The 15,871-nt window shown below is 41.0% G+C and overlaps 1 protein-coding gene and 1 pseudogene across 2 annotated transcripts in view; both read left to right on the top strand.

Annotated features, from left to right (window-relative positions):
* The window catches only part of JADE3 (jade family PHD finger 3), a 140,795-nt gene that overhangs the window by 40,271 nt on the left and 84,653 nt on the right, over positions 1-15,871 (top strand). The window lies entirely within an intron of this gene.
* LOC107541443 (14-3-3 protein theta pseudogene) lies at positions 13,961-14,811 on the top strand (annotated as a pseudogene).

Below are 15,871 nucleotides of genomic sequence, written 5' to 3'. Positions count from 1 at the left end.
TCCCACCCTTTCAACTGTCATTTGTGTGAAATGATTCCCAAACCTTTTTCTAATCTTGGTTCCCCTTCCCGAATTCCCTTTTGTTTCTCAGTGATACTCCGAATGGAACTTAGTTTTCCAGTTGTTATCCAACTGAGGTACATATGTTTCCAAATTCAGCCCAGGTTGAGTAGCTATATCATGCTGTGGTGTTTGCTGGCATCAAAAACTGAACTGCTATCATCCTTTATTTAGGAAACAGGGCTTTGAAAATTGCAGTGGCTTTACATATGTTCTAGTTAAATTTCCTCCTGTTTTTGCTTATCATATTAACTTTTGAATTCTCCCCCTTTCCTCTGATGAATGTTATTCCTAGGTAATAACCCTAAGTTTATGTTATTCATCAAAGTTTTGATCAGCACAGGGCCAAGGGCATAGAGCTCCATGTCCCACCACAAGACACCTTTCAGGTTTACCTTTCTGAAGCCTGAATTCTTCATCTTATCAACTGGAAAATCCTGATAGCCTTTGTCATCTGCCTCCACATATACTGTACCTATAAAGAATTATCTCAATAAATGATTCAAATGACTATAACAGAAAGGAGTCTAGGATAAGTTGGGTGTGATTTTAGAGAGCCTGTACTGGCTGCTGGTGACTATTTTTTTTCTTTTTCTTTTATTTATTGTTGACAGTATTACAGATGTTCCTCATTTCCCCCTCACTTTGCTCCCCTCCACCCAGTCGCCACCCCACCCCAGGCTTTCCCCACATTATTGTCTGTGTACATGGGTTATGCATATATGAATATATGTTCTTTGGTTAATCTCTTTTTTTCTTTTTCGAGTACTTATCCGACCAATGCTTTATTAATCTGGTCTATAATTTAGTTTGGAGTGAGAGCCAAGCTTTTTATTTGTAATGATTTTAATTTGCTCCTTTGAAAATAAGGGAGATTTTTGCCTCTTTCCAGTCTTATGGGGAGGTCTAGTTTCTATGAGTTTTCATAGATGAGACATAGTGATTCTGCTGTCATAGATGCAGATAGTCTTTTAGTCCTGAGGAGAGGAACAGGATGGTTTTTAGAATTATGACCAGCCATGACGCCTGTGCTCTCCTCCCCAGCCAGGGTATCTTTTCTCATTGCACCGTACCAAACCTGTTCATACTTTCAGGAACTGTAAGGACTCCCTAGGCCAGGATCTCGAGTCATTACAAGTTAGGCTTGCTGGTGGTCTTTCTCTTGTTCTTTGAGACCAACTACATGTCTAATTTTAGTTACTATTTTTGTATTTGGATTCTTAATTACATGTGTCAGAATTCCAACTCAAATTATCCTGAAAAACAAAAAGAAAGTTTACTGGTAAATCAGTATCCCATGGACTGCTACCTTTAGGAATGGCTGCATCCTCACATACATTGCAGCCCTAAATCTCCTCTCATCTCTGCTTTCCTTTGAGTTAGTTTCGTTCTCAGTTGGGATATATGCAGCAGATGCAATGCCTCTTTTTCAATACTGTCAAAATCCTTGGATGACTTGTTGATCTAGCCTGGGTCATGTGCCTTAGAGCCAGGAGGTGTGTAAGTGTTGGGGAGGCAGAGATTGCCCTCACCCAGACCACATGGACTGAGAGTGAGCCCTCATTCATTCCTCTTCTATATATTTGCTGAGTGCTTGCTATGTGGTAGGTACCGTGTTAGGCTCATGGGCTATCTCGTGAACAGGCATAGTTGCTGCCTTCTTAAAATGTATAAGTTTGAAAAAATGGACTTGAAGGTGCTCACAGTGATAAAGGAGAAGTTACTGATGCTGAAAAGCAAATGACAGGGGTTCTGACCTACTCTGGGGCAGATGAGGGAAGGCTGCCCTGAGGAGGTATTGTTTGGATTGAAATCTGACGTAAGTAGTTAGCTATGTGAAGTAGGAAGAGTGATGATGAGCAATCGGGAGCCAGGGTGGGGGTGGAATAATACATACAGAGCCTTGGAGGCAGGTAGAGAGGAGCATATTCCAGGCACTGAAAGGAGACCAGGATGGTTGGATCACAGAGACTGAAGGGGCAGAGAGGCACAGGTGGGGATGGAGAAGTAGATTGGCACCACCTCTAGCAAGGCCACATGGTTTGTCAGAGGCTTGGGAGCCACACAAAGTTTAAGCAGGAAATCAAAGTGATGAACAGCCCTGGTCCATGTGGGTAACTCATTTCCTGAGATACAGCTTAGTCTAGTTAATTATGTAGCCAAAACCACCCACCTAGTTGGAATTTAAATCTAGGCACCACAATATCTGTCACGTGTCCAGACCTGGCTCAGGCATTGCCTCTCTCCCAAGAAACAGGCTTCATTGCCCCTTTCTTCCTGCCACTGGGAGGGGGTCGGGGGGTTTCCTCCTTTCCTGCTCCCTTACTACCCTGCTCAGAGAATGCTCATGGTTTTGTTTACCCCATCCAGGTCTGGGCAGGACTTGTTGGTGCCTAGCCAAGCTAATGATTGGCATCTGTGCAAAAAAGTGTTATCATAGCAGGCCTGATTTTGAAAGGTCTGCTTACAAGGTTGTCCCTTGGCTGGAATCTGGGAACTTGGTTTTCAGGAGGGTTCCCACCATTCCAAGAACTGATAAGGGTAGCTCACTGTGCCTGAACTGTTTATACAAACAGTATGGTTTCTGCTAAACACCTGCTTTCCTTCTTGGAGTCTGGAATTTTGGTATTTGCTAATCAGAAGGTACCTATGTGACCAGCCTCTAATTGAAAACCTTGTGCACTGAGTCCCTAATAAGCTTCCCTAATAGATCACATTCACATTTGTTGTCGAAACTCGTTGCTAGGGAAATTAAGTGCATCCTGTATAACTCCACTGGGAGAGGTCTCTTGGAAGCTTGTGCCTGGTCTCCCTATATTTCACCCCATGCGCCTTTTCCCTTCGCTCATTTTGCTTTGTATGTTTTGACTGTAATAAATCGTAGCCATGAGTATGATTATATGCTGAGTTATGTGAGTCACAGTGAATCACAGAACTTGGGGTGGTCTTGGGGACCTCTGACACAGCACCTTTGCATAACCATTGTTAAATATTTGTACAACACTTATTCAAAGGAGAGTGTGAACCTGGTGAGGGACCAGAGCAGAGAAAGGGACTCTGGTGTTGGCACTGACTCTCCTTTTGAGCAGTCAGCTTTGGCCCTAAACTGTATTCTTCACTCGACTAAACTACAGTCCTGCAGGGACCCACAAGGGACTCTGTAAGCACTGAGGAGCAATGGAAGGATTTTACACTAAGGAGTATCACAATCAGGAAAATTTGTGGGCAGAGTTTGCTTTACGAGATTAAAACTTACTACAAAGCTACTATAATAAAAATAGTGTGGTAACAGACGAGAAATTTGTTAACACAGATTTTCCAAATTTCAGTCCAAGTTCCTTCATCAAACCTTTATTTAGTTTTTTCATGGGTCCTGTAAGAGTGAACATGTGAGGCTCAGTTCCTCCTCAGCTTTACTTCTGAGACAGGCCATGCAAAAACACAGGTCACTTACACCATCTGCGGTAGAAGCCTCTGAATTTTTTGTTGTTGTTAATCCTCACCCGAGGACATTTTTTCCATTGATTTTTAGAGAGTAGAAGGGGGGGGGAGAGAGAGGGAAACATCAATATGAGAGAGACACATCAATCAGTTGCCTCCCGTTGCCTCCCACACATGCCCCACCAGGGCCAGGGATCGAACTTGCAACCCTGGTATGTGCCCTTGACTGCAAATCAAACCCAAGACCTTTAGTGCATGGGCTGATGCACTAATCACTGAGCACACCAGCCAGGGCAGGATATTTTTTTCCATTGATTTTCAGAGAGACTGAAAGGGAGAAAGGGAGGGAGGGAGAGAGAGAAAAACAACAACATTGATGTGAGAGAGACACATCAGTTGGTTACCTCCTGAATGTGCCTCTACTGGTGCAGTGATTGAACCTCCAAGCCAGGTATGTGCCCTTGACCAGGGATCAAACCCAGCACACTTTGTCTGTGGTCTGACGTTCCAACCACTGAGCCAGACCATCCAGGCCCCCTCTGAATTTTTTTACATGGTTATGATGTTGTCAACTGTCAAAGTAGGAATGTGGGGTTCTGAATTCAGAACCCAGGAAAAACAGTAAATAGAAATTTTTAACCAGTCTACTGTGGATTGCTGGTATTTTAAATCACTGCATATTAATAGCTTAGGGGTAATTCTGACACTTAATTTTTATAGTTTTTCATTTGGTAAAAATGAAATATTCCTGTTTCCACAATTTGCTACCATTGTTTTGTCTTTCTTTGTATGTCAGGGTGATGTTTCCTAAGGGAAAACTTAATTAGACCATTCAGTAGTCTTCTTGGGGAAAAGAAAAAATCAGTTATTTAAAACACACTGGATGATCCCTAGCCGGTTTGGCTCAATGGTTAAAGCGTTGGCCTGTGTACTGAAGGGTCTCTGGATCTATTCCAGTCAAGGGCACATAACTCGGTTGTAGATTCAACCCCCAGCCCTGGTCAGAGTGCGTGTGGGAGGCAACCAATTGATGTGTCCCTCTCACATCAATGTTTCTCTCTCTGTCTCTCCTTCCACTCTCTCTGAAAAACAGTGGAAAAAATGTTTTCGAGTGGATTAAATAAATAAATAAATCACACTGGATGAAAGATCTTATTTTAAAAACCTTTGAAAGAGGAAAGCATCCTGTACTGAGGGAACAGAGGTGGGATGATAGGGCTTTGCTGTTGCCGTTTTGCATTTCTAACAGTAAACTTGAAAGCACAGGATCTTCTGACCATTGAAGCTGAAATTATGTATTCAGTGTTTCTCATGAAATAACATTTACCATAAAAAAGATTACATTTATACTTGTCTTGGGTAATTCTAAAAAATTTTATGCAGAAAATTCTAAAAATTGTAATGAGGAAAACTCACCAGTTCAAGACCCACACAGGCACACAAAAAGCATTACATTGATTACATGTCTGTATATTGGCCGATCCCTGAAATGGTGTCTCTGGAGGATTAAAATTGATCCTCTGTTCCGAGCACATGGTATTGACTGTGGCCTGGGAGTGTGCCAGTTAGCCGCAGCACCTGCACCTCCTCATAGGGTCTTGTTGGTGTGACCCAGGAAGACAGAGGGAAACTGCCTCACCACTCCAGCCACACATACAGGGCTAGAAATCCTGCCTATGGGGTTTCTCCTGCTCTGACCAACAAGAGACCCAGAGATGATAGTCTAGCCAGTTGGCTGCAACTCTGGAGCAAGAAAAGTAGAGGAAGTGAGAATAAAATCAAGCACACACACCCCCAAGCCAAGCCCATGCTGATAATAATTATCAGACACCTTTTTGTCAACAACTTCCTCTTGCATTAAACAACATTTAGGAATCCTGAGTGTGATGGCCTATTTGCAGTGTGCAAATGGAACATGGGCAGAAGGTGCTCAGATCTGACCTAGAAATTTGAGATGTAGGTGGAGAGATCTAATACCCCATTGGGGAATCAGAGGACAATTACCTTGAGTTTAGTGAGTAGAATACAACTCCTAAAGGAAGCTAGGTGTTTTGAACTAAGAAATAATGTATATAGAAGCAAGGCTTCATGTCTTTCTTTGTTTATTCTAAGTCCTCAAAAGTGTATAGGAATTAAGGTTCTCCAGAGTGTGTGAGGGCTTTGGAGACAACGGGAAAGAAGCAAAGTATTTTGTTTGTCAGCAAAATCCTGCAGCATTAGGTTGAACTATATGAAATTGCTGAAGCTCTGATATCTTGAACTACAACAATGGCAATTTCATATGGTTTAACCTAATATAAATTATTTACCATACAAATACTTTGAAAATATTCTCAGTTTATTATTATATTGGGTTTAACTTTATCAGAGGGGGAAGGATATCATTAATTCTTAGAAAGTCTTTATTTTTATAATAATTTATGATAGCCCTGCTGGGCGTGGCTCAGAGGTTGAGCGTCGACCTAGGATCCAGGCGATCGGGGTTCAATTCCCGGTCAGGTCACATGTCCAGGTTGTGGGCTCGATCCCCAGTCGGGGGTGTGCAGGAGGCAGCCAATCAATGACCCTCTCATCATTGATGTTTCTATCTCTCTCCCTCTCTCTTCCTCTCTCTGAAATCAATAAAAATATATTTTAAAAATAATAATAATTTATGATATATCCATCACTTATCAAACTAATGTATTCTTATCACCTTGAGGTATAATTGGTATACAAAAACATGCATATATCTGTAAAACCATCACCACAATCAAGGTAATAGACATATCCATCACTTCCAAGTTTCCTTGTGCCTCTTTTTTTTTTTTTTTTATAAGAACACTTAACATGAGATCTACCCTCTTATGTTTTTAAGTGCACAATACAGTATCATTAATAGGCAGGATGTTATACAGCAATTCTCTAGAACTTATTCATCTTGCATAACTGAAATTTTATACTTATTGAATGACAGTTGCCTGTTTCCCTCTCTTTCCAGCGAAGGGCATGTACCTCAGTTGCAGGTTCAATCCCTGCCCTGGTCGGGGTGCATGCGGGAGTAACCTATTGATGTGTCTCTCTCACATCCATGTTCCCCTCTCCCTCTCCCTCCCCCTCACGGGAGGATATTTTTTCCATTGATTTTTTAGAGAGAGAGGGAGAGGAAGAGGGGAGGGGAAGAGAGAGAGAAACATCAATGTGAGAGAGACACATTGATTGGTTGCCTCCTGCACCACCCCATGGAACCTGCCCTTGACTAGGAATTCAACCCGAGATTCTTTGGCACATGGGTTGACACTCTAACCATTGAGCAACACTGGCCAGGGCAACTAGTTAACTTCTGATTGCAGGTGCCACTCACCTCTTGTGTGAGAAGGTACCTACAGCTATGTTCTCATCAGGTAGGATGAGAAACTTGCAGAGGGAGTGACATTTGCTATCTGTATGGCTGCCGGTTACAGTTTTCTTCTTTGGGATCAGGTGTTTGACCCCTCTGTAATCTTGGTTTTAGCTAGAGTGCCCTCTCAGTGGAGCCCAGCAGTAGTGCCTGCTTTGGAGAATAATGCAATCTCTAAAGTGATTCAGTGTAGTAGGACTGCGGTGTGTGATGAAATTTCCATTCTATAGTTAAAAACTGCCTTCTAAATTCTGTCAGTTAACTATTGCTGTATACCTAGCCACTTCAAAAGTTAGTGGCACCTCGTATAAGCGAGATGATGTGATGTTTGTCTTTCTTTGCCTGGCTTATTTCACTTAGCATAATTTTCTCCAGGTCCATCCATACTGTCCCAAAGGGTACGAGATTCTTTACAGCTGCGTAGTATTCCATGGTGTAAATGTCCCACAGCTTTTTTATCCACTCATCTACTGATGAGCACTTGGGCTGTTTCCAGATCGAATCTAAAGAACTTAGTAAACTGATAAACAGAATAGATTCAATGACATGGAAGCATAGATGAGACTAACGAATGTCAGAGGGATGGAGGAGGGCAGGTGGGTAGAGGGGGAGAGAGTAACCAAAGAATTTATATGCATATATGCACAACCCAAGGACATGGACAGTGGTGGGGAGAGGGACTGGGAAGGGGGGTAGGACAGGGTGGAACGGGTCATTGGAGAGAAAAGGGGACATCTGTAATGTTTTAAACAAAAATTAAAATTTAAAATTTAAAAAAATAAATAAAATAAAGTTAGTGGCTCAAAATAGTAATTATTTAGTTAGTTCATTATTCTGCAAGTTGACCATTTGGGCTAGGTTCAGCTGAGTGGTTCTGCTCTTCAGTCTCCCTTATGCCTGTGGTCATCTATACGTCATCAGGGAGCTCTGCTTTGGAAGATAGCTGGCTGTCACCTGGGGCACGGGTAGTGGGTTGGAGCACCAGGCTATACATCTCTTATCCTGCAGCAGGCTAGCCCAGGCTTGTTTTCATGGTAGCTGAATAGGTTTCTAAGACTGAGTAGAAGCAGCAAGGTCTCTTGAGGCCTAGGCCCAGAAGTGTGTGAATGAATACACAATCACCTCTGCTACTTTCTGTTGCCCTAAGCAATTCACAAAGCCAGTACAGATTCAAGGAGTGGGAAGAAGCTTTCAAAGTCACTTTGAAAGGTCATTAAGTAAGGGTAGAGAATTAGGGCCATTTTTACTGTCTATCACACAAATATGGATTACTCTTCTTAAAGGCTTCAGTTACTCCTTTAACATATAAAAACTCATGTGTTTTTTATGTTCAGAGTTAGACTGATCAGAAACAAATAGGAAAGTATTAAAATTGTTCACAACTCAGGGCCTTGATGGCAGTCCTTTTGTGAAACTCAATTTTTCTGGAACTTGGATACTCTGATACTGAATGTGCCTCACATTTTAAGTCAGTCATTAATTCTGGATCCTTGCTACTAGGTGATATGAAGAACATAAATGGAGGTTTAAAATGTAGCTGCAGATTCTTTTACACTACTCTCATCAGGAGGTAGGGCCTATGTCTCCTTCCACTTAAATGTAAGTGGGCTTGTAACTACTTCAATATTGACATCTGAGGCTAAGTCATAAAACACAGTGCAGCTTCTTCCTTGTTTGTTAGAACATTCATGCTGGGGCCCCTGAGCTGCCATGTAGGAAGTCTGACTACCCTGAAGCCGCTTGTGCTGAAGAGGCCTCATGTGTGCATTCCAGAGATAGTCTCTGCTAAGCCCAGTCATCTCTGTCAAAGGTGCCAGATAAATGAAGAAGCCTCCAGATAATTCCAGCTGTTCTTCCCAGCTGTGGCCCCAGACATCTTGAAGTAGAAAAAATCCATCCTATCTGAATTCTTGACCCAAAGAATTTGTGAGATGATAAAATGGTGATTGCTTTATGCCACTATGTTTTACAGTGGTTTGTTACACAGCAGTTGATATCTGGAACAGCATGAATGAATAGGCATGGCTATATTCTAATAAAACTGTGGACACTGAAATAAGATTTTTATATATCACAAAATATTATTTTGCTTTTTTTCAACCATTTAAAAATGTAAAAGCCATTTGTGGTTCATGGACTATACCAAAACAAGCAGTGAGCTAGATTTGGCTTAGGGGCCATAGTTAGCTGACCCCTGATCTAAAAGATTATATAGAACTTGTAAAATTTATACCTGTTCTGGTCAAGATGGCTCTGATTTCATACTTTAAACTTATATCTCCTTTCTAAACAAAGTGATAATTGATGAAATTAAAAATTAGACATATCTGTGATCAAGAAGATAAATTTCTGGACCTGAAACAGATCAAACAGTAAAGTGGAGATTTTTAGTCATGGGCTCCTAGTTACTGGCATGCTGGAATCGAGATCCAGAAAAGGGTAGGGATGGCTGGGAATTATATTTCTGTAGATAATGAGGATCAAAACATTCAGTAAATGGAAGAAATGATCCCTGACTGTGTGAAATCAAGGATTGCCCATGGACAGAGACAGAAAAAGATACTACTCCTATTCAGAGTGGCAAACAGGAGAGCAGAGAAGAGAGGCTCAGGGCCAGAGGCAAATGTATTATTGGCTTACTGCCTAAATCTGAACTTTTCTCCCTGTTGGTGGGATGGGACTGAGAATCCTGGGAGGAAGCAGCTCTCAATGGAAAGAGGGTGAATGGAGAAGGAAGAAAATGAATTTTCTCCAAGGTTAGTCTGCAAACAAAAATTTCAAAGTCATGACAGTTGTCCAAATTAACAACCAGCAATTTAGAAGATAAATTCACCCCCAATGAGAACCATTTTAGAATGACTTTAAAGCTTAAGATTTCAAACTGATAAAGGAAGAATAGCATCCATTATAAATCCTTTAAAAATCTAGCCCATATCTGGTAGGAACTCATATTTGAGTTAGAGAGTTTTTAATATCAGTGGTTACAAAATAGTTTAAGTTAGTGATGATGCTATACACACGTCACTCTGAGAGCATACTGCTGTTGGGATTGTCAAGTTGTGTCTGAATCAGAAAAGGCAGGCTTTCTAGAAGAGGTGATATGTTTTCTAAGCCTTATAAGAATAAATGTATATGTTTTTGAAGTGAGAAAGTAAGAAGAGGGCCTTCCAGGCAGAAGAGGTGGTATGATTTTGTAAAGCATGGGGGTTGAAACTACAGAGGTTCAGCATTGTTAGATGTTAGAGCATAAAAGCTGGCAGAGTGTGGTGAAGGATAAAATTGCAGAAGTAGGTGCAGCTCCATTGTAGAGAACCTTGTTGACCTTGATGAAGACCTTAATAAAGACCCAGGAGCAAAGGGAAGCCATCGAAGTCTCTCAGCAGTGAAGAGACATGGTCCAGTATGTGTTTCAGATAAGTCTCTTGCAGTTAGGTGGAGGATGAATTTGAGGGCAACAAGACCAAGAGTACTAAGACCAGTTAGGAAGCTGCTGTTGTAATCTCTGTTTCAGGAAATTATTAGGTTCTAGACTAGGAAAATGAAGGCTAAAATGGGATAAGAATTAGAAGATAATTTCAGATGTTACCTTGGCAGGATTTCATGACTGATTGGATGTTCCAGGGTGAGAGAAAGACAAGAGTTAGGTTTTTCTAGATTTCGTGACTGCATAGAGGAGGGTGCCAACTGAGACCAGTAGAAGGGAAGAAGAGCCAGTGGAGGAGAGAAGATAGTGGCCTGGGTGTTGATCATCCTCCAGGTTGATGTATCTGGTTGGTGGGTTTAGATTTTTTTTCTTTTATTTTCTCTCATTCCCCCCACCTCTTCTGGGAGCTATAAATGTGTGTAATACAGTCGGGCACTTTGGGAATACACATCACTTACAAGATGGTTAGAGGAAGAAAAGGATATTAGGGAGCAACACAGGAAACCCAGAAAAAAACTTTGGAAACCCAGGTGGTTTTTTGAAGAGGAACAGTGGAGGGAGTGATCAGCATGTCAAATGCAGCATACAGGTACTTAGAGATGAGGGTTGGAAAATATGCACAGACTGGAGACTTTTCCCACAGTTCTGGTGTAGTTGAAGCCAGTTGAGGAGTGAGTGAGAGCAAGAAAGAGAAGACAGACCATAGACTTTTTTTTTAAATATATCTTTTGATTTCAGAGAGAGGAAGGAGAAAGAGAGAGGAGGGGGGTCAGCTGCCTCCTGCATGCCCCCAACTGGGGATCAAGTCTGCAGCCCAGGCATGTGCCCTGACCGGGAATCTAACCTCGATCTCCTGGATCCTAGGTATATGCTCCACCGCTCAGCCATGCCTGGCCGAGCCACAGACTATTTTTTGAGGAGTTTGCAAGAGAAGAGAAAGAAAGAAATTAAGTTTTAAATAGAGAAAAATAATGTAAGGTCAAGAGATAGTTTGTGGATAAAGGTAGGAAGAGTTTTGAACCTGTTAACAGGTACAAATCTAGTATAGAGGTAGAATCAGGAAGTCAAAAGGCAGATTTTTTTTTCTGTTCATAGAAAATTATTTCTTCAAACCCAAAACACTCATTTGAAAGAGTGTATGCACCCCTACATTCATTGCAGTATTATTTACAATAGCCAAGCTATGGAAGCAGCCCAAGTGCCCATCAATAGATGAGTCGATAAACAGGCTGAGGTACATATATACAATGGAATACTACTCAGTCATAAAAAAAGAACGAAATTTTACCATTTGCTATAGCATGAATGAACCTAGCGGGTATTATGCTAAGTGAAATAAAGCAGTCAGAGACAGACAAATGCCATATGATTTCACTTACATGTGGAATCTAAAGAACAATATAAACGAACAAACAAAACAGAAACAGATGCATAGATACAGAGAACAAACTGATGGTTGCCAGAGGGGAGTGCGGTTCGGGGACTGGGTTCAAAAGGTAAAGGGATTGAGAACTACAGATTGGTACTTACAAAATAGGCAGGGGGATATAAAGCACAGCATAGGCAATATAGTCAATAATACTATAACTATCTATGGTGCCAGTTGGGTACTGGAAATATCGGAGGGAACACCTTGTAAAGTATTTGATTGTCCAACCAATATGCTCTACACCTGAAACTAATACAAAATAATAGTGAATGTGAACTAATTGAAAAATGTTTTTTAATTTTAAAAAAATGAGTTAGAGTGAGAAAATGTATGTCAATTTTAAAAAAGGAAGAAAGAGCCCTGGCCAGTGTGGCTTAGTTGGTTGGAGCATTGTCCTCTACACCAAAAAGGTGTCAGGTTCAATCCCCAGTTAGGGCAAGTGTCAGAGGCAACTGATCTCTCTTTCTCCCTCTCCCCCTCTTCCTCTTTCTAATATCAATACAAAAAATGTTAAAGGAAGAAAAAGAAAGGCACAAAAAGTATTTTAAAAAAGAAATTATTTCTTCATTTATAGCTGTCTAAAAATTGGAACGGGTTGCCTTGTTAGATAATGAGCTCCCTGTCACTGTCAGGTAGAGTTTAGATGTCTTCTAGTCAATTGTGTAGAAAGATACTTTAGTGAGTGTCTTTGGGTGTTTTAGTCCCTTGTTCAATTCTCAACAGTTTGCCCACAGTTTTAAGTATTACAGATGAATGAGTTATTCTGTGGACCTGATCTGCTTTGCCTGACAGCTCTCCATAGATTCATCAAGTCATTGGGCCAAGTGAATTTATGTGCCTTTGATCGCGAAGGCTGAATTTAAGCTGCAGGTTCTCAGATAAGAAAATATTGAGGCTTAGTATCCAGGGAAGTTTCATTGCTCTGACAGTCAACTGTGGTCTGTGCTCACAGGTATTTTTTACAAGGTAGTCACTTTCCACACAAAGCAACAATGAGTCTTTAATTCAAATTTTTGAGAGTTTTATTTTTATCCATCATTTTTGTAAAACTCTATTTCTTGGAATAATTAAAATAGCAGTGAGATGATAGGAGAAATGGATAGAGAAGAAAAATCTGTTTCCTTTACTCTGTGATTCATATTCCTGTAGGGATGCTTTTAGTTTACGTAGAAGTATGGTTTCCTTATACCAATAGGAGATAATTAGTTTCCATCTGTGCTCTCTAGTCCTCATCTTAGATCTTCTAGTGATCCCTTCAGTTAGCATTTAAAACAATTCAGCTGTAACCTTTTGCTGTTTTGTCTTAAATGACTACTTGTGTGTATCCAAACTTGGCTTCCCTGGGGTACTGAAGTGTGAACAGTGTAAGTGACTGAGCTCAACTAATTCTCAGAAAGCCACGTTTTAGTCAGTACTTTCCAAATTTCTCACGATCATTTCTTTTGCAGAACTGACAAGTGGTATAACTAATTAGTTTTATTCTTTCTCAAGTTACACGTTTTAAATTCTCTCTGTTAACCTTTTGAAAATGCCAATGTGTAGTTAAATAACTAAAATTCAGACAGGGAAACTAGAAAATACAAGTATACTGGAAAAACAGCTCCTTACCCTCAAAGAAAAAGCAGGAGCACCAGGTATGATAATATTTTTCTTCTAAGGAAAAATAGATACATCCTTGTTACCAACTGACTTTCCTTCTAACAGCCCACAGATAGGTGGTCAGCCTTCCAATTACCCCCAGGCCTGTAAGTTTTACCTATTTCTTAGCCTGTTTGTTTCCTTGATCTAGTAGAGTGCAGCAAGTGAGCATCTGAAGTCCACAGGTTGATCCTTTTCCTTTCTCAATTTAATACTTCCCATATATGTTAGGAACATGAATTAAATGCCCTTTATATCATATGCTTTTTAACAGTAAATTATTTTTGAGATAATTTTTGTTTTAAAATAAGAGATTTTGAGATGTATAAATGTAGAGAGGATTGCAGAAATAGTACAGAGAGCAAACTTCCTGTTCCAGATAAGATGGAGTAGACACATTTCACTCTATACCAATTAAATGTAATGATATAGGTAGCTTAAAAGTAAATGGGGAGGGGGGACCAGGGTCCTCCGCTGAAGCCAGGAGCGGATCAAAGTGGTGGGACTCCCGTGGCCTCAGAGACGTGAAGGCCCTCCGCACGCCTCCTCCCATCCAGTTGGTGCTCGCCCTTGCTGCCCTCTGGTCCCCATGGAGAAAACGGAGCTGATCCAGACGGTGAAGCTGGCGAAGTAGGCTGAGCGCTATGACAACATGGCCACCTGCATGAAGGCCCTGACGGAGCAGGGCACTGAGCTCTCCAACAAGGACCACAACCTGCTCTTGGTGGTCTACAAGAACATGGTCGGGGACCGGCAGGTCCGCCTGGAGGGTCATCTCCAGCATCGAGCAGAAGACCGACACCTCCAACAAGAAGTTGCAGCTGATCAAGGACTACCGGGAGAAGGTGGAATCGAAGCTGAGATCCATCTGCACCACAGTCCTGGAGTTGTTGGATAAGTATTTAATAGCCAACACAACTAATCCAGAGAGTAAGGTCTTCTATCTGAAAATGAAGGGAGATTACTTCTGGTACCTTGCTGAAGTCGCATGTGGTGATGATCGAAAACAAACAATAGATAATTCCCAAGGCGCTTACCAGGAGGCTTTTGAGAAAAAGATGCAGCCCACACACCTAATTCGTCTGGGACTGGCTCTTAACTTTTCTGTATTTTACTATGAGATCCTTAATAACCCCAAACTTGCCCTCACACTGGCTAAAACAGCTTTTGACAAGGCAGTTGCAGAGTGCAATACACTGAAGACTCGTACAAAGACAGCACCCTCATCATGCAGCTGCTTAGGGACAACCTCACATGGACATCAGACAGTGCAGAGGAAGAATGCAACGTGGTGGAGGGGGCTGAGAACTAATGCAGACGGCGCCACCCCCTTCCCTCCAGAAACCTTTGTACATACCTCCATTCCCCACTCCATCTGGATTTCCTAGAGCAAAGCTATCATTCATGTGTATGGAATCAGCTGTTTATAGTCTGTTCACACTGCAGCTGTGGGAAAGCTCCAGTCCCTGATTTGTCTTGCCTCCTGGTGTGCAGTTACTGCTGTAGAAAAGTATTAATAGCTTCATTTCACGTAAACAAGTAACTTCCAACACATAGAGGACTAAAAATGTGCCTGGTATTTAAATAATCTGAACCAGTTCTCTGAGTGACTGTGTTTTGTATTACTGTGAAGATATGAAAATGTAGTTCATTACAATTTAAAGAGTGTTTTACCTAACTTTTTAATTTCTACATTCCCTCCCTTACTTTTCTTTGGGGATTTCCTTTTGGTTAGCAAGGTTCCATGTTCTTAATGTGTTCCTTTGTGGTGGGAATCTGGAGTATTACATTGAGTGGGAAAGCATTTGATAATTCTGGGCTGCAGGTCACAAATTGAAATGCCTCCTGGGTCACCTGGCAGGGGTCTTGTGTGTCTGTGACAACAGGGAGTTTCCTATTCACTCTTCATTTGCTGCTGTTTCATTTGACAACTTCCCTTCCTAATAAAAATTCACTTATACCTCCTGCAAAAAAAAAAAAAAAAAAAAAAGTAAATGGGTGGGAAAAGATATACCATGCAAATATCAAAAGAATACTGTTGCTAAATTAGACATCACAGCAAAGAAAATTACCAGGGACAAAGACTAGCACTACATAACTATTCAAAGGGTCAGCCCATGCAGAAGACACAGCAATCTTAAAGGTGTATGCACCAAATAACAGAGCTTCAAAGCACATGAAGTAAAACGCAACATGACTGAATTGAGAAATAGACAAATCCACAATTATAGTTGTGAACTTTAATGCCCCTCTTTCAGTAATTGATAGAACCAGTAGACAAAATCAGCAAGGATATTAAAAAAGTACCACCAATCAACCGATCTAATTGACATAGAAAGCTTCTCTTAACAACATCATAATATATTTACTTTTCAAGTACACATGTAACATTAACCAAGATAGACTATATCCCAGGTCTTAAAACAAACCTCAACAAATATGAAAGAATTGAAATCAAAGTATGTTCTCTGATCATAATGAAATCAAATTAGCGATAAAA

The sequence above is a fragment of the Miniopterus natalensis genome, chromosome X (genome assembly GCF_054644295.1).
Source record: "Miniopterus natalensis isolate mMinNat1 chromosome X, mMinNat1.hap1, whole genome shotgun sequence".
Classification (NCBI taxonomy): Eukaryota; Metazoa; Chordata; class Mammalia; order Chiroptera; family Miniopteridae; genus Miniopterus; species Miniopterus natalensis.
Note: the sequence above shows the minus strand (reverse complement) of the source record. Positions and strands in the feature narration are given on the sequence as shown.